Source organism: Lagenorhynchus albirostris, chromosome 17 (genome assembly GCF_949774975.1).
Source record: "Lagenorhynchus albirostris chromosome 17, mLagAlb1.1, whole genome shotgun sequence".
Taxonomy (NCBI): Eukaryota; Metazoa; Chordata; class Mammalia; order Artiodactyla; family Delphinidae; genus Lagenorhynchus; species Lagenorhynchus albirostris.
The window spans coordinates 45,918,426-45,937,631 of record NC_083111.1 but is presented as its reverse complement, the minus strand read 5'-3'; the positions used below and the strand labels follow the sequence as shown (position 1 = coordinate 45,937,631).

General features: G+C 38.2%; 1 long non-coding RNA gene across 2 annotated transcripts in view; it reads right to left on the bottom strand.

Moving 5' to 3' along the window:
* Window positions 1-19,206, bottom strand: part of LOC132507828 (uncharacterized) — a 37,349-nt gene that overhangs the window by 16,112 nt on the left and 2,031 nt on the right. Inside the window, exon 2 of one of the 2 annotated variants that reach the window (XR_009536326.1) lies at window positions 167-332. The exons of the other annotated variant lie outside the window; for it this stretch is intronic. This is a non-coding gene — a long non-coding RNA (uncharacterized LOC132507828). The remainder of the gene's footprint in view (window positions 1-166; window positions 333-19,206) is intronic. 2 annotated transcript variants of the gene reach the window in all.

Here is a 19,206-nt window from a genome sequence, read left to right as displayed (position 1 = left end):
TCTCTTAATTTAATTAATGTCATATTTGGGCAGACTTCTGGTTAAATAAAATTTACTTAATATTGATAACTAAGATGTAAAAAGTAAATTATTAGATATATGTGGTTATTCACCATGAGAGTCTTAGGTAATAAACACCCAGAAGTCACACGTAAGTTTCCTTTACCTTGTTACACATGAAATTGTCAGTAGTGCAATGTAGAAATCTGAAATCCTATCTCTGGTCCATGAGGAGGCACTTTGTATATTGCAGTCACATTGCCCTCTCAGTGTGTCACATTTGTCATCTTATGGTTGCTCAGTCCATTAAGCAAGTAGTATTTTATTTCACTCTGGTGGTGAAAAAGAAGATTTTACCACATTTAGTTTTAGAAATCAATAATCGACATGTGTTCCTCTCTACTGAAGGAACTGTTAAACGATGGAAGTTCAATTAAAAAAAAAATTTCTGGCTTTAAATTGGGATGAGTATTGTAATAAAGCCAATATGAGTGAAATAGTATAAGGACTTAATACCACATATTTAAATGAGTTTGCAATAAAAATAAAACTTTCTGAAGACAAAAGATCAAAGTAGAAATTCAAAAGTTAATGAGTGAAGCTAATTCCAAGCTTCTTATTGGTAGGTTTTACATTTGTGATGAGTTCAAGAGGTAGGTAGGTTAACTGGAAGAAAATCATATGGTATTCATGAATAACTTTATTAAAGTCTCCAGATATCCAGAAAATAATCATCATTATTCTAATTGTTGTAAATTATTATGTATTATAGTAACTGGCTGGTGCAGCTACCCTAGCCATATGTTCCAATAGCGTCCTGTGCTTCCTCTGTCGTGGCACTTAGTTTCACTTTGCTTAACTTGTTTTTTAATTTTCTTTCCTCATGAGACTGTAAGCTCTGTGAAGGCCTGTCATATTTGATTTAAATACCGTTGTATCCCTAACACCTAGCCTGGTACCAGGCAAGTAGCAGGTGCTCAGTAAATATTTATTGAATGAGTGGATTTTTTTTAGTGCTATCAGTGTTAACTTTTTATCCAAGTAAACCATTATAATGCTATCCTAATAATTTGTTAATTTTTAATGCTTGATTTCATGGATTAATGCTTGATTACATGAAAAAGTAGAATCTAAATGATTTCTTACATTGATTTTAAACGTGTTATCTAATCAATAGATTTGTTTGGTCTACTCACTCTTTTAGCTGATTTTTCTATAACTAGCTAGGGTGTAATGCAAGGAATACTAGCCCAGGAATCAAAAAGCCTGGGTTGGTATCCTGAACTACTTACTAGCTGTGCCCTTATGCAAGTCACTTATTGATTCTGAGTATATTTCTTTAACTATAAATAAGGGAAGTTAAAAGAAATGATGTATTGTGAAATTACCCTGTTAACACCAATCAGTGTTACTACACGTTTGGCTGTATGTGAATACAATAAAGTGAAATAACATTTGTGGGGATAGAGCATATGACCTTAATATCATTAACACTATGCTGAATGAAACTGTAAAGTCAACCTCTAACCTGCTTGTGAAAATTGTTTGGTTGGAAAAAAAATTCAACAAACAATTAATTGAGCATTTGCTATGTCCAGGCACTGTTTTAAGTCCTTTACATGAGTTAACTCATTTATTCCTCAAAGGGACTCTGTAATGCAGTTATCATTCCTTTTTTTTTATCAGGAAACCAAGAATCAGGTTAAATAATCTAAAATCACACAGATAGCAAGTGTGGGGAGCCAGGATTCTAGCAGAGGTAGTCTGCCACTTGTATGTGACAAAACTCTTTGCAGAACCCTTGTTGATAAATTCAAGATGCATATAATTACCATGTCTTTAATGGAAGATTGTTTTGCCATTTAAGAAAAATCTTTTGGTATACCAGGAAAAAAATTCTAAGTTAGAACAATTATGCCTGAATAGAGTAGTTCCTTGGCTCATGAGTGGCTTAAACAACTATCTCATTTGATAAACTAAATGAACTGCATGAATACAATTATCTTGAGAACTCAGTTCCAGAGGAAGGCCACTGGTTCCATCCCAAGGTCTGTGTAATCTAAAGATACAAGGCATGAAGACAAGAATAAGTATTACCACATTCCAGTAATGACTACATTCTTATAGGTTCTGATTATTGTGTGAGAGTAAGTAATAAGAAGCAGCTCACCGATCATTTCTTGATGGGACTACTCAGTTCCCAAGAAGATTCCAAAACAAGAGGAATGATTAAATTTGGCACTTTATTCTTCTGTTTCACTTCTTAATGAAGACATTAGGAAAATAATTAGTATTAATTCTGGGGAAAACCAATAAATTCTTTACCTTCTACTGATTTAGGATAACAGTCTCTCTGTCGTTTCCCCCTACTGTGTGCCCCCCTTGCAGCCTTGCTAGCAAGTGGGCAAGAATATTCTATTTGACTTCTACTTGATTCCAGGAATGACGGATATGTTTTTATTTTGACCCCCTAGTTTGGAAAAAAATGGTGATAAACTTGTGATAAGTCATATAAAGTGAAACAACACTTTAAGAGCTATCTGATCATTTTATTATAGCATTTCTATGGGCGAAAATAATAGATTTTAAAATCTATTCCAGCTATTTTAAAGGCTTAATAAGGTCTTATGGAATTCTTAGCAATAATTTAATGGTAGAAGTACTACTGAGAAAGCATTTTTTTTTTTTTTTTTTGCTGTACGCGGGCCTCTCACTGTGGTGGCCTCTCCCGTTGCGGAGCACAGGCTCCAGACGCGCAGGCTCAGCGGCCATGGCTCACGGGCCCAGCCGCTCAGCGCCGGACCGGGGCACGAACACGTGTACCTTGCATCGGCAGGCGGATTCTTAACCACTGCGCCACCAGGGAAGCCCGAGAAAACATTTTTGATACTTATGTAGCACTGCGTAAAGCTAAGTTTTTTTTGTTACCTTTCCTCAATTTACGACACAAAGCAAAACCGTCAAAAATTTATGACTGAAAAAACTACTGAACATTTCTACATTTGATCTCTTATGTTCCTGGTTTGCATTAAGTTACTTATATGGATTTATTTTAAATTGTGTCTCTTAAAAATAGTATATTAAAAGATGGAAATACCCATTATTATTGTTTCTGTGTGGAGGAGGGTAAATATTTCAAAGCTCACACTAAACATTCCACAAGGGGGCACCAAAGACACATTTATGGTGATTTTGGCTCACCTTCAAAAAAAAGTAAATTTAGCATTTATATATTTGATATTGATGTGGTGTGACACTGCCAGATAGGGGAAATGTTCCTTGACTTAATTTTTAAAGGGTATATAGAATAAATTTTGGTAATAGTTATTACTAAGAGTTGGTAATTAAAATACTTTAGCTGACTTGCAAGAGTGTACTGTTTTCCGGGATGACTTTTAGCAGAACACCTTGTTGGCGGCTGGGTCCGTAACTTGGCCATCTGTGTTCTCTTGCCCAATGGCTCTGCCATGCTGGCTCCTTCATCACAGACTGTGGAGCCAGAGGAGTGGAAGGAGCAGTAGAAACATGGAGGTGAGTGCTGATTATGAATGCTGATGGCATGCTACCAATTTTTTCCCTCTGGAATTCTCATTTCTGCAGAAAGATGGTGCTGGTTCAGGCCATAATCACATCCTGCCTAGATTCTGCTCAATGCCTCCTAACAGGTCTCTTTGCTTCTACTTTCTGCCCATCTGACTCTGTCCTAGTGTCCATTGCCAGGTTATTTGTACTAAAACATGCCTCCAATTATGTTGCTTCCTATTAAAGATGTGGCAGAATTTAGGATCTCCTAATGGTCCTAACTTTCTAGCAATCTCTCCCACCATTCCACTCTGTACACTTTCTTCCAGCCAAACCAGACTCCCTTACTGTTTTCTAAACTCCCCCTGTGCTTTCTCCTGCTTCTTCTCTCTCTTGCCACTCTAAATCCCATGAAATCCAGCTAATCCTTAGTTTCTTGCCATGAATCATTTTCTTTTTTTTTTTTCACATCTTTACTGGAGTATAATTGCTTTACAATGGTGTGTTAGTTTCTGCTTTATAACAAAGTGAATCAGCTATACATATACATATATCCCCGTATCTCTTAAACCAAACAAATAAGAAACCCACTCATTGTGCGTGGTGACATTGGTCTGCACCTTGCTTTTTCCTTATCTATCTCTTTTCCTTATCTATCACTGATACAGAGCTGCCTCATTCTTTTCACTAGCTGCCTGTGGTTTTACCATAATAGAACCCAAACCCGTCCAGATGGACAAATAGGTTGTTACTGAGCTTTTAGTCTTTGTTTTCTTTTTTTAATTTATTTTTTTATACAGCAGGTTCTCATTAGTCATCAATTTTATACACATCAGTGTATACATGTCAATCCCAATCGCCCAATTCATCACAACACCACCCCCACCCCCACCCGCTGCTTTCCCCCCTTGGTGTCCATACGTTTGTTCTCTACATCTGTGTCTCAATTTCGGCTCTGCAAACCTGTTAATCTGTACAATTTTTCTTTTTTTTTGAATTTTCAACATTTATTTATTTATTTTTTACATCTTTATTGGAGTATAATTACTTTACAATGGTGTGTTAGTTTCTGCTTTATAACAAAATGAATCAATTATACATATACATATGTTCCCATATCTCTTCCCTCTTGCATCTCCCTCCCTCCCACCCCTCTAGGTGTTCACAAAGCACTGAGCTGATCTCCCTGTGCTGTGTGGCTGCTTCCCACTAGCTATCTATTTTACATTTGGTAGTGTATATATGTCCATGCCACTCTCTCGCTTTGTCCCAGCTTCCCCTTCCCCCTCCCCATATCCTCAAGTCCATTCTCTAGTAGGTCTGTGTCTTTATTCCTGTCTTACCCCTAGGTTCTTCATGACCTTTTTTGTTCTTAAATTCCATATACATGTATTAGCATACAGTATTTGTCTTTCTCTTTCTGACTTACTTCACTCTGTATGACAGACTCTAGGTCCATCCACCTCATTACAAATAGCTCAATTTCGTTTCTTTTTATGGTTGAGTAATATTCCATTGTATATATGTGCCATATCTTCTTTATCCCTTCATCCGATGATGGACACTTAGGTTGTTTCCATCTCCTGGCTATTGTAAATAGAGCTGCAATGAACATTTTGGTACATGACTCTTTTTGAATTATGGTTTTCTCAGGGCATATGCCCAGTAGTGGGATTGCTGGGTCATATGTTAGTTCTATTTGTAGTTTTTAAGGAACCGCCATACTGTTCTCCATAGTGGCTGTACCAATTCACATTCCCACCAGCAGAGCAAGAGTGTTCCCTTTTCTCCACACCCTCTCCAGCATTTATTGTTTCTAGATTTTTTGATGATGGCCATTCTGACTGATGTGAGATGATATCTCATTGCAGTTTTGATTTGCATTTCTCTAATGATTAATGATGTTGAGCATTCTTTCATGTGTTTGTTGGCAGTCTGTATATCTTCTTTGGAGAAATGTCTATTTAGGTCTTCTGCCCATTTTTGGATTGGGTTGTTTGTTTTTTTGTTATTGAGCTGCATGAGCTGCTTGTAAATTTTGGAGATTAATCCTTTGTCAGTTGCTTCATTTGCAAATATTTTCTCCCATTCTGAGGGTTGTCTTTTGGTCTTGTTTATGTTTTCCTTTGCTGTGCAAAAGCTTTGAAGTTTCATTAGGTCCCATTTGTTTATTTTTGCTTTTATTTCCATTTCTCTAGGAGGTGGGTCAAAAAGGATCTTGCTGTGATTTATGTCACAGAGTGCTCTGCCTATGTTTTCCTCTAAGAGTTTTATAGTGTCCGGACCTACGCTTAGGTCTCTAAACCATTTTGAGTTTATTTTTGTATATGGTGTTAGGGAGTGTTCTAATTTCATTCTTTTACATGTAGCTGTCCAGTTTTCCAAGCACCACTTATTGAAGAGACTGTCTTTTCTCCATTGTATATCCTGGCCTCCTTTGTCATAGATTAGTTGACCATAGGTGCATGGGTTTGCCTCTGGGCTTTCTATCCTGTTCCATTGATCTATGGTTCTGTTTTTGTGCCAGTACCATATTGTCTTGATTACTGTAGCTTTATAGTATAGCCTGAAGTCAGGGAGCCTGATACCTCCAGCTGCATTTTTCTTTCTCAAGCTTGCTTTGGCTATTTGGGGTCTTTTGTGTTTCCATGCAAATTGTGAAATTTTTTGTTCTAGTTCTGTGAAAAATGCCACTGGTAGTTTGATAGGGATTGCATGGAATCTGTAGATTGCTTTGGGTAGTATAGTCATTTTCACAATATTGATTCTTCCAATCCAAAAACATGGTATATCTCTCCAATTGTTTGTCTCATCTTTAATTTCTTTCATCAGTGTCTTATAGTTTTCTGCATACAGATCTTTTGTCTCCCTAGGTAGGTTTATTCCTAGGTATTTTATTCTTTTTGTTGCCATGGTAAATGGGAGTGTTTCCTTAATTTCTCTTTCAGATTTTTCATCACTGGTGTATAGGAATGCAAAAGATTTCTGTGCATTAATTTTGTATCCTGCAACTTTACCAAATTCATTGATTAGCTCTAGTAGTTTTCTGGTGGCATCTTTAGGATTCTCTATGTATAGTATCATATCATCTGCAAACAGTGACAATTTTACTCATTCTTTTCCAATTTGTATTCCTTTTATTTCTTTTTCTTGTCTGATTGCCATGGCTAGGACTACCAAAACTATGTTGAATAATAGTGGTGAGAGTGGACATCCTTGTCTCGTTCCTGATCTTAGAGGAAATGCTTTCAGTTTTTCACCATTGAGAATGATGTTGTTTGCTGTGGGTTTGTCGTATATGGCCTTTATTATGTTGAGATAGGTTCCATCTATGCCCACTTTCTGGAGAGTTTTTATCATAAATGGGTGTTGAATTTTGTGAAAAGCTTTTTCTGCAAGTATTGAGATGATCATATGGTTTTTCTTCTTCAATTTGTTAATATGGTGTATCACATTGATTGATTTGCATATACTGAAGAATCCTTGCATCCCTGGGATAAATCCCACTTGATCATGGTGTATGATCCTTTTAATGTGTTGTTGGATTCTGTTGCTAGTATTTTGTTGATGATTTTTGCACCTATATTCATCAGTGATATTGGTCTGTAATTTTCTTTTTTGTAGTATCTTTGTCTGGTTTTGGTATCAAGGTGATGGTGGCCTCACAGAATGAGTTTGGCAGTGTTCCTCCCTCCGCAATATTTTTGGAAGACTTTGAGAAGGATGGGTGTTGGCTCTTCTCTAAATGTTTGACGGAATTCACCTGTGAAGCCATCTGGTCCTGGACTTTTGTTTGTTGGAAGATTTTCAATCACAGTTTCAATTACAGTGCTTGTGATTGGTCTGTTCATATTTTCTGTTTCTTCCTGGTTCAGTCTTGGAAGGTTATACCTTTCTAAGAATCTGTCCATTTCTTCCAGGTTGTCCATTTTATTGGCACAGAGTTGCTTGCAGTAGTCTCTTAGGATGCTCTGTATTTCTGTGGTGTCTGTTGTAACTTCTCCTTTTTCATTTCTCATTTTATTGATTTGAGTTCTGTCCCTCTTTTTCTTGATGAGTCTGGCTAATGGTTTATCAATTTTGTTTATCTTCTCAAAGAACCAGCTTTTAGTTTTATTGATCTTTGCTATTGTTTTTTTGTTTCTATTTCACTTATTTCTGCTCTGATCTTTATGATTTCTTTCCTTCTGCTAACTTTGGGTTTTGTTTGTTCTTCTTTCTCTAGTTCCTTTAGGTGTAAGGTTAGATTAATTATTTGAGATTTTCCTTGTTTCTTGTGGTAGGCTTGTATAGCTATAAACTTCTTTCTTAGAACTGATTTTGCTGCATCCCATAGGTTTTGGATCGTCGTGTTTTCATTGTCATTTGTCTCTAGGTATTTTTTGATTTCCTCTTTCATTTCTTCAGTGATCTCCTGGTTATTTAGTAACGTATTGTTTAGCCTCCATGTGTTTGTGTTTTTTACGTTTTTTCCCCTGTAATTCATTTCTAGTCTCATAGCGTTGTGGTCAGAATACATGCTTGATATGGTTTCAATTTTCTTAAACTTACTGAGGCTTGATTTGTGAGCCAAGATGTGATCTATCCTGGAGAATGTTCCGTGTGCACTTGAGAAGAAAGTGTAATCTGCTGTTTTTGGATGGAATGTCCTATAAATAACAATTAAATCTATCTGGTCTATTGTGTCATTTAAAGCTTCTGTTTCCTTATTAAATTTCAGTTTGGATTTTCTGTCCATTGGTGTAAGTGAGGTGTTGAAGTCCCCCACTATTATTGTGTTACTGTCGATTTCCTCTTTTATAGCTGTTAGCAGTTGCCTTATGTATTGAGGTGCTCCTATGTTGGGTGCATATACATTTATAGTTGTTATCTCTTCTTCTTGGATTGATCCCTTGATCATTATGTAGTGTCCTTCCTTGTCTCTTGTAACATTATTTTAAAGTCTATTTTATCTGATACAAGTATTGCTATTCCAGCTTTCTTTTGATTTCCATTTGCATGGAATATCTTTTTCCATCCCCTCACTTTCAGTCTGTATGTGTCCCTAGGTCTGAAGTGGGTTTCTTGTAGACAGCCTATATTTGCGTCTTGTTTTTGTATCCATTCAGCAAGCCTGTGTCTTTTGGTTGGAGCATTTAATCAATTCACATTTAAGGAAATTATCGATATGTATGTTCCTATGACCATCTTCTTAATTGTTTTGTGTTTGTTTTTGTAGGCCCTTTTCTTCAGTTAGAGAAGTTCTTTTAGCATTTGTTGTAGAGCTGGTTTGGTGGTGCTGAATTCTCTTAACTTTTGCTTGTCTGTAAAGCTTTTGATTTCTCCATCGAATCTGAATGAGATCCTTGCCTGGTAGAGTAATCTTGGTTGTAGGTTCTTCCCTTTCATTACTTTAAGTATATCATGCCACTCCCTTCTGGCTTGTAGAATTTCTGCTGAGAAATCAGCTGTTAACCTTATGGGAGTTCCCTTGTATGTTATTTGTCATTTTTCCCTTGCTGCTTTCAATAATTTTTCTTTATGTTTAATTTTTGCCAGTTTGATTACTATGTGTCTTGGCATGTTTCTCCTTGGGTTTATCCTGTATGGGACTCGCTGCGCTTCCTGCACTTGGGTGGCAATTTCCTTTCCCATGTTAGGGAAGTTTTCGACTATAATCTCTTCAAATATTTCCTCTGGTCCTTTCTCTCTCTCTTCTCCTTCTGGGACCCCTATAATGTGAATGTTGTTGCATTTAATGTTGTCCCAGAGGTCTCTTAGACTTTCTTCATTTCTTTTCATTCTTCTTTATTCTGTTCCACAGCAGTGAATTCCACCATTCTGTCTTCCAGGTCACTTATCCGTTATTCTGCCTCAGTTATTCTGCTATTGATTCCTTCTAGTATAGTTTTCATTTCAGTTATTTTACTGTTCATCTCTGTTTGTTTCTTTAATTCTTCTAGGTCTTTGTTAAACATTTCTTGCATCTTCTCGATCTTTGCCTCCATTGTTTTTCTGAAGTCCTGGATGACCTTCACTCTCATTATTCTGAATTCTTTTTCTGGAGCATTGCCTATCTCCACTTCATTTAATTGTTTTTCTGGCGTTTTATCTTGTTCCTTCATCTGGTACATTGCCCACTGCCTTTTCATCTTATCTTTCTGTGAATGTGGTTTTTGTTCCACAGGCTGCAGGATTGTAGTTCTTGCTTCTGCTGTATGCCCTCTGGTGTATGAGGCTACGTAAGAGGCTTGTGCAAGATTCCTGATGGGAGGGACTGGTGGAGGGTAGAGCTGACTGTTGCTTTCCTGGGTAGAGCTCAGTAAAACTTTAATCTGCTTGACTGCTGATGGTTGGGGCTGGGTTCCCTGCCTGTTGGTTGTTTGGCCTGAGGCAACCCAACAGTGGAACCTACCTGGGCTCGTTGGTGGGGCTAATGGCAGACTCTGCGAGGGCTCATGCCAAGGAGTACTTCCCAGAACTTCTGCTGCCAGTGTCCTTGTCCCCACGGTGAGCCACAGCCACCCCCCGCCTCTGCAGGAGACCCTGCAACACTAGCAGGTAGGTCTGGTTCAGTCTCCCCTGGGGTCACTGCTCCTTCCCCTGGGTCCCGATGCGTACACTACTTTGTGTGTGCCCTCCAAGAGTGGAGTCTCTGTTTTCCCCAATCCTGTCGAAGTCCTGCAATCAAATCCCATTAGCCTTCAAAGTCTGATTCTCTAGGAATTCCTCCTCCCGTTGCCAGACCCCTAGTTTGGGAAGCCTGATGTGGGGCTCAGAACCTTCACTCCAGTGGGTGAACTTCTGTGGTATAAGTGTTCTCCAGTCTGTGAGTCACCCACCCAGCAGTAATGGGATTTGATTTTACTGTGATTGCGCCCCTCCTACCTTCTCATTGTGGCCTCTCCTTTGTCTTTGGATGTGGGGTATCTTTTTTGGTGAGTTCAGTGTCTTCTTTTCGATGACTGTCCAGCAGCTAGTTGTGATTCTGGTGTTCTCGCAAGAGGCAGTGAGAGCATGTCCTTCTACTCCACTATCTAGGTTCAGGGCTCCCATGAATCATTTTCTGATCTCTCCAACGAGATAAAATTCTTACCTTCTTTGAATCTAGTGTTTTTTTAAAATTTAATTAATTTGTTTATTTACTTATTTTTGGCTGTGTTGGGTCTTCGTTTCTGTGTGTGGGCTTTCTCTAGTTGCAGTGAGCAAGGGCCACTCTTCATCGCGGTGCATGGGCCTCTCACTGTCGCGGCCTCTCTTGTTGTGGAGCACAAGCTCTAGACACGCAGGCTCAGTAGTTGTGGCTCACGGGCGTAGTTCTCCGCGGCATGTGGGATCCTCCCAGACCAGGGCTCGAACCAGTGTCCCCTGCACTGGCAGGAAGATTCTCAACCACCGCACCACCAGGGAAGCCGAGATCTAGTGTTTATTCATACCTTTCTTATGGTATTTATGGCATGTTTTATTTGTATTAAATTCTTGTTTTCCACCATTAGCAAGTTCCTTAAAAGCAGAATTGTTTTATTCACCTCTCTGCCTCATTTAGCAGAATGTCTTGTGCATGATAGATAATGCAGCAAGTATTAATTGAATTGATGAATTAATAATGATTATCACGATATGATAATGAAATATAATAGTTATGATGAATGAGAACTAAGATATGCATGCATGTATGTGTATATACATACACATATGTTAGGTGTTTAAGGGCAGAGGATTTTGGCCTTTAGGGTTGAAATATGCATCACTTTATGATTAAGTGGTATATTACTACATGCAGAAAGTAAACAATACATTCCAATTTTTGGGCTAGGGTGGCAAAGATATTTAATTTTTTTGTGTGTTGTTATTCAAGAGAGGGAAGTATATGTTCAAAACATAGTACTTAAAAAAATCATTTGTTTATTTATTTATTTTTGGCTGCGTCGGGTCTTCATTGCTGCATGCAGGCTTTCTTTGCTTTTTATTTATTTATTTTTTTTCCCAGGCTTTCTTTAGTTGCAATGAGCAGGGGCTACTCTTCTTTGCGGTGTGCGGGCTTCTTATTGTGGGGGCTTCTCTTGTTGCGAAGCACGGGCTCTAGGCATGCGGGCTTCAGTAGTTGTGGCATGTGAGCTCAGTAGTTGTGGCTCACGGGCTCTAGAGTGCAGGCTCAGTAGTTGTGGCACATGGGCTTAGTTGTTCCACGCCATGTGGGATCTTCCCAGATCAGGGCTCAAACCCGTGTCCTCTGCATTGTCAGGTGGGTTCTTAACCACTGTGCCACCAGGGAAGCCCTATAGTACTTGTTTTAAAGGAAAAAAGTATTTTATTTCTTTTTTTTCTCCAGCTTTGTTGGGACAGAATTGACATATAACATCATGTAAGTTTAAGTTGTACAACATGTTATTTTGATACACTTATATATTGCAAAATGATTACCACCATACTATTAGCTAACATCTCCATCCCATCACATAATTACTACTACTTTTTTTGTTGGTGAGAACATTTAAGATTTACACTCTTAGCAACTTTCTTTTTTTAAAAAATTAATTAATTAACTTATGTTTTATTTTTGGCTGCGTTGGGTCTTTGTTGCTGCATGCAGGCTTTCTCTAGTTGCGGCGAGCGGGGGCTACTCTTTGTTCCTGTGCGTGGGCTTCTCATTGTGGTGGCTTCTCTTGTTGTGGAGCACGGGCTCTCGGCGCATGGGCTTCAGTAGTTGTGGCACTCAGGCTCAGTAGTTGTGGCTCGCGAGCTCTAGAGCGCAGGCTCAGTAGTTGTGGCGCACGGGCTCAGTTGCTCCATGGCGTGTGGGATCTTCCAGGATCAGGGCTCAAACCTGTGTCCCCTGCATTGGCAGGTGGATTTTTAACCACTGAGCCACCAGGGAAGTCCCTCTTAGCAACTTTCAAGTATATAATACAGTATTATTAGCTATAATCACCATGCTGTACATTAGATCCCCAGAACTTGTTAATCTTAGATTAACTGAATGTAATTTTATTTCTTTAATGTTTTCATGTGTTTTGGTAAATATTAATGACTTGAAGCTTATTTGGGTGTCACCTGAGGAGAGCTGAATGATCTTATATGTTTAAAATAAATATTTTAATAATAATAAAGTCATGGGTTAAGAAAAATTATGATCTGGGTGATCTTATTGAAGTACACATCTTGAGTGTGTCTCTCATTTGTTTAAAATCTTAATTGAATTGATGAATTAATAATAATTGGTTACCATATAAGATAAATTTTATCCAAATCTGTTTTCTTTTTCAGCTGATATCAAATAAATTTATCCAAATCTCAGTTTACTCTTTAAGCTGATATGCTAGAGTACTTCGAATATAGTTGTTTGCTTTTGAGAGGGTTGAAACTGAGCCACTGCCCCTTTCATACTCCCTTTGCTCCAGCCCTCTAACCAGTATCCCTCTCCCATGGCAATGCTGCTTTCTCCTTCGGATTGTCATTCTCTCTCTTCCCCTCTGCCTCACTCCTGTTTGCCTTTTAAAACTCTGCTCAGTGGACACCAGGGCTGATCACCTTCCCCCCACTCCCTGGCTGGTTATGTCACTCTCTGGAGACCCTTTGTATCTGTGTTCTCACAGCATTTATCAGAACTTTTATGCTTTCCTTGTTAGCCAGTGAAGTCCTCTGACCTGTGTCTGAGTCCCCAGTACTTAGTCTAGTCCCTAAGCACCGAATAGAAGTTCACTGTTCGCCAAAAGTCTTCCATGCCACCTCTCCTATGCCTAGCCTGGGTTAGGTATACATGGGATGCCCTGGGGCGCAGAGAGCGGGAGCTCTGTGTCATTGTTGAAAACGAGGGGCTGTCAAGACTGCTGTCATGAAAGGCCTCTTTTTCCCTTATTCTCTGCTGCCAGGGAAATGTACACCTGCTGCCACTCTCCTTTTGTACTGACACAGAGGATAATCTGCACTCATTTTCAAGTTACTTTGTAAGTGCTTTTGAATTGTTTCATGAGGAGTGTAAATGTGCCAAGGGCAGGGGCTGTTCTTTCTTACCACTCTCTAGTGCTCTAGAGTCTACTAGTATAATCAGAGACACAGTAAATGTAGACTAAATGGGCTGTGGAATCCTGAGACAGTGACCTCAGTTTAAAATATTTATAGATCTTTATTGTTGGTGGCTGATTTTTAATTTGGCCAGGAAGTGAACCATGTATATTACAGACATTATCTCATTATATTAAGAGCAATGCTATGAGAGTGGTACCATTATTATTTTCTTTTTTTTCCCCTTTCAGATAAGGCTTAGAAGAGTTTAAAATTGTGTTCATTCCCACTAGTGAATTTAGGGCTGAGGTTAAAATGATGGCTGTTTGACTCCAGATATTCAGACTTGGCTTTCTGCCTGCTCATACTAACCTGAGTAGTATCCCTCTCCTATGGCAGCAAACCTTTGGTTCTCCTGCTCCCTGATTATTAGAGAATCACTTGCTGTTGGTTTGGCTTCAGGTAAGGAGATAGGAAATTCAAGCTAATGCACATTTTATTTTTCCTGATCACTGATGCCTGACTGGCAGATCAAAAATTAAGATCGGGCTTCCCTGGTGGCGCAGTGGTTGAGAGTCTGCCTGACGATCCAGGGGACACGGGTGCGTGCCCTGGTCCGGGAAGATCCCACATGCCGTGGAGCGGCTAGGCCCGTGAGCCATGGCCGCTGAGCCTGCGCTCCGCAACGGGAGAGGCCACAACAGTGAAAGGCCCGTCTACGACAAAAAAAAAAAAATTAAGATCTTCCAGCAATCCCACTCCTGGGCGTATATCCAGAAAAGAGGAAAGCTCTAATTTGAAAAGATAATGCACCCCAATGTTCATAGCAGCACTATTTACAATAGCCAAAACATGGAAGCAACCTAAGTATCCATCAACAGATGAATGTATAAAGCATATGTGGTATACACACACACACACACACACACACACACACACACACACACACACACACACACACACACACACACACACACTGGAATATTACTCAGCCATAAAAAAGAATGAAATAATGCCATTTGCAGCAACATGGATGGACCTAGAGATGATCATACTAAGTGAAATAAGTCAGACAAAGACAAGTATTATATGATATGTGGAATCTAAAAAACAGTACAAATGAACTTATTTACAAAACAGAAACAGACTCACAGACATAGAAAACAAACTTTTGGTTACCAAAGGGGAAGGGGGGGAGGGATAATTTGGAGTATGGGATGCACACTACCATATATAAAATAGATAAACAAGAAGGATTTACTGTATAGCACAGGGAGCTATATTCAGTGTCTTGTAATAAACTATAATGGAAAAGAATAAAATATATGTATAGACACATATATGTATAACCGAATCACTTTGCCGTACACCTGAAACTAATACGATACTGTAAATTAACTATACTTCAATTTTTAAAAATTAAGAGATCTTTTATTTTGACCAATGTACTAATGTTCTTTATAACTTTTTTAAAAAGACTTTTTTAGAGCAGTTTTAGGTTCACAGCAAAATTAAGAGGAAGTTACAGAGATTTCCCATAGACTCCCTGTCCCCACACTTGCATAGCCACCCCATTATCAACATCCCCACCAGAGCGGTACATTTGCTGTAATCATTTGATGAATCTACATATACCATTATAATCACCCAAAGTCCATAGTTTACCTTAGGTAGGGTTCACTCTTGGTGGTGTACATTCTATGGGTTTGGACAAATGTATAATGACTTGTATCCACCATTATAGTATCATACAGAGTAGTGCCACTGCCCTAAAAATCCTCGGTGCTCTGCCTATTCACCTCTCTCTCCACTAACCTCTGGCAACCACCCATCTTTTTACTGTCTCCATAGTTTTCCCGTTTCCAGAATGTCATGTAGTTGGAATCATACGGTATGTAACCTTTTTCAGGTTGGCTTTTTACTTAGTAATGTGCATTTAAGGTACTTCCATGTTTTTTTGTGGCTTGATAGCTCATTTCTTTTTAGCACTGAGTAATATTCCATTGTCTGCATGTACCAGAGTTTATCTATCTACCGAAGGGCATCTTAGTTGCTTCCAAGTTTTGCCAATTATGAATAAAGCTGCTATAAACATCCATGTGAAGGTTTTTGTGTGGACATAAGTTTTCAACTCCTTTGGGTAAATAGCAAGGAGCACAATTGTTGGATCATATGGTAAGAGTATGTTTAGTTTTATAAGAAAACACCAAACTGTCTTCCAAAGTGGCTATAACATTTTGCCATCTCACCAGCAATGTTGTGGTTAGTTCCTGTTGGTCCACATCCTCACCAGCATTTGGTGTTGTCAGTGTTTGGATTTTGACCTTTTGAAAAGGTCTGTAGTGGTATCTTATTGTTGTTTTATTTTATAACTTCCAATAATAAAATCTTTATTTCTTCATTAAATATAATTCACTAATTTAACACATATTTATTGAGCATTTACTATATCATGGCAGGTTTTGTTCTAGGTGCTGGGCCTGCAGGAGAGCCCCACACAGGTCCAAAAATCCCTTAGAGCTCAAATTCATTTTTAAGAAAAAGTAGAGGAGGGGAGAAAAAAAAGGAGGAGAAAAAGAAAAAAATAATGTATTCTCTATTTGTAAAAATTACAAAACCCTAGAGCAATATTAGAGTTTTAAAACTTTAGGGAAGCATTAAAAAACTGAATTATCTCATCAGTTTGTCAAAGAAACAAAGTAATGTAATGGAATATATTAACAATTAGAATAAATCTAAACCAGCAGGTCCAGAGGGTAGTTATCTTGAATAAGTTAAGAAATTGCCTAATGAATGTATTAAACTAATTATGTTCCTTCTTCAAAAAATTATTAAACTGTTAAATGAAAAAATTAAAAAAAGAATGCTGTTTTCTAGTTAAATGTGATACGGAGTATATGTAGTTGTTATCCAGTATTGATATGTAATTTCACAAAAAGGAAAGAATCAGTGATTATCAAAAAGAAAATGTAAAGAAACAATATGTAAATGTTACAACTGCCACAACTGCAGTTATTTTAGGGATTGGAATGGGGGATGGTATTGTATATCATCAGATGTTGAGTTGCCATCCAGCTCCTAGGAAAAACATTCTACTGCATTATCCTGTCATTTTGATTCATTTATTCATGAATAAAAATGATTCATGTAAAAATTAAGGATATAGTTTAGCTATGTGGAAATAAGTGAAAACAACCCAAATGAGAACAAGCAAAGGCTATTTATTTAGAGCTTGTTTTAGCAAAGGAGTCAGCCACCATCATTTGCATGTGGCAGTGGCTCAAAGGCAGGCAAGAGAGTGGGAAAGCTGTATAGCGAAAAGAAGGGAGAACTTCTGGTATGCTCTGATTGGAGTTTGTTAACAGGGGAAGCTGGAAGTGGGCTATCTAGAATCCAACAGGCATCCTATGTTACTAGTTAGGGAAGCATATTTGGTTTTCTCTGATTCGTCCTGAGTTGGAAGTGAGGGCAAAAATGAGAGAAACTGGCAGCTATTGAAGAAGTCCTGACCATTTGGGGCTTATTGCTACAGAAGTTGTGGCTTGGCTTCCCAGGCTGGTTGCTACAGAGGTTATTAAAGTTCTGTTGTCATATATGGTCTGGCCATTGTCCATTTGTACAGTCAGACTTTCTATTACATATCCCATTACTATCAAAAATTAAAATCACAATGGTAATATGAATTTCATCCCGTTTGATGCTATTCCTGTTCACATTTAGAAAGGTTTGGAACTAGGCTTAAGTTTGACTCTACCACACCAAACCCAAGGAAGGGCCAATATGTTTAAATCACTAAACAGGTAGGATGCCTGAAAAATCTGCTCTTGATCGTCAAGGAGAGATCTACACATACACTGCAGTCTCTCCAGCAGTACCTGTGAGAATCGTTGGATAAATCCCTGTAGCTTCTCACCCTGAGCAGGTTACAAAGAGTAGCCCTCATGCAAATTAATCCTTGCAATTCAGATCAGCCCTTGTGACTTTTGGTTTATGATTCATATTTGGAGACCTGATCATTTTTCTTTGTCTACAGCACCTTTACATGATATCACTCCTGTCCTGTTCCGCAGCTGCATCACAGTTTTATGCTCTCCAAGATTCCCCCCAATTGACTTTAGGTGTACTACAAAGTCTGTGTTTTAGTAAGTCTATCCCAAATACATCCTTCAAATTCTCTAATAATATGTCCAGAATCAGAAGAGAATAAACAAAAACTTAATTCCATTTATGTAGATATAGGTCTTATTACAAACTTGTGGTTTTGAACTGCCTAGGTTTTCAACAATGGTATAGACTAGTAGTAAAAAAAAAAAAAAGGCTTTTTTGGAAATACTAGCTAGTTTGGGGAGCAGAAACATAATAAAATGTGTTAAAAGTAAGTAAAACACAGTCATCTGGGGAATACAAATTAAAACCACAAAGATATACCACTTCACACCCAGTAGGATGGCTAGAATCAAAAAGACAGATGATATCAAGTGTGAGTGAAGCTGTGGTAAAATCAGAACCCTCATCCACTGCTGGTGGTAATATAAGATGGTACAGCCAATTTGGAAAATAGTCTTGTAGTTCCTTAAAAATTAAACAGGGTTGCCAAACAAACATAGAATTACCACATTACCTAGCAATTTCACTCCTAGGTATATATCCAGGAGAAATGAAAACATGTCCACACAAAGACCTGTACATAAACGCTCATAGCAGCATTATTCATAATAGCTAAAAAGTAGAAATAATCCAAATGACTATCAACTGATGAATGGACAAATTGTGGCATAGCCATACAATTGAATATTATTCAGCAACAAAAAGGAATGAAGAACTGATTCATGCCACAACATGGATGAATCTTGAAAACATTATACTAAGTGAAAGAAACCTGTCACAAAAGACCAACATGTGGTGTGATTCCATTTATACGAAATGTCCAGAATAGGCAAATATATAGAGACAGAAGGTAGATTAGTGGGTGCATAGGGTTTGGGTGGGGATGGGATAATAGGGGTGACAGCTAAGAGTATGAGGTTTCTTTGAGGTGATGAAAATGTTCTAAAGTTGATTGTGGTGATGGTTGCACAACTCTGAATATACTAAAAACCACTGAATCATACAGTTTAAATAGGTGAATTTTATGATATGTGAATTCCATCTCAATAAAACTGTTACCAAAAAAAAATCATCAAAACATTAGAATAGCTTCTTATCTAAGCATTTGGGTTCAAGTAACTGCCTCTATGATTCTTATGCTGTTTTTCTAAATCTCTAATGAGATTATTTTTAGCGAGAAAAGCTGCCTAGCCTGGTTGTTAGAGCAAAGGCTTTGAATGAGACAGGCCTGGATCAGTTGGTGGTTTCAACACTTTCAGGCTTTGCTTGTCTTTGAGCAAATTTTATAGGTCCAAGTCTCAGTTTCTTAAATTGTTGAGGATAATATCAATCTCCCATGGTTATGGTTATTATTAGAGGCCCACAGCATGTGCAATAAGTGTTAGCCACACTTACTGTGAAAACAAATTATTGACTTCTCATCAGTATGGCTACCTAAAACAGGAATTAACATATCTTGTCTGTGAGCAGGGCAGAATGGCTGCAATGGAGAGATGTTTCAACAAATATGTACTGAGCAGTGGCACTCAGTAGTGGGTGCTGGGTGGTTAAAAGAACATGAATCTCCTTCACCCCCAGGAGTTTACTGTCTGG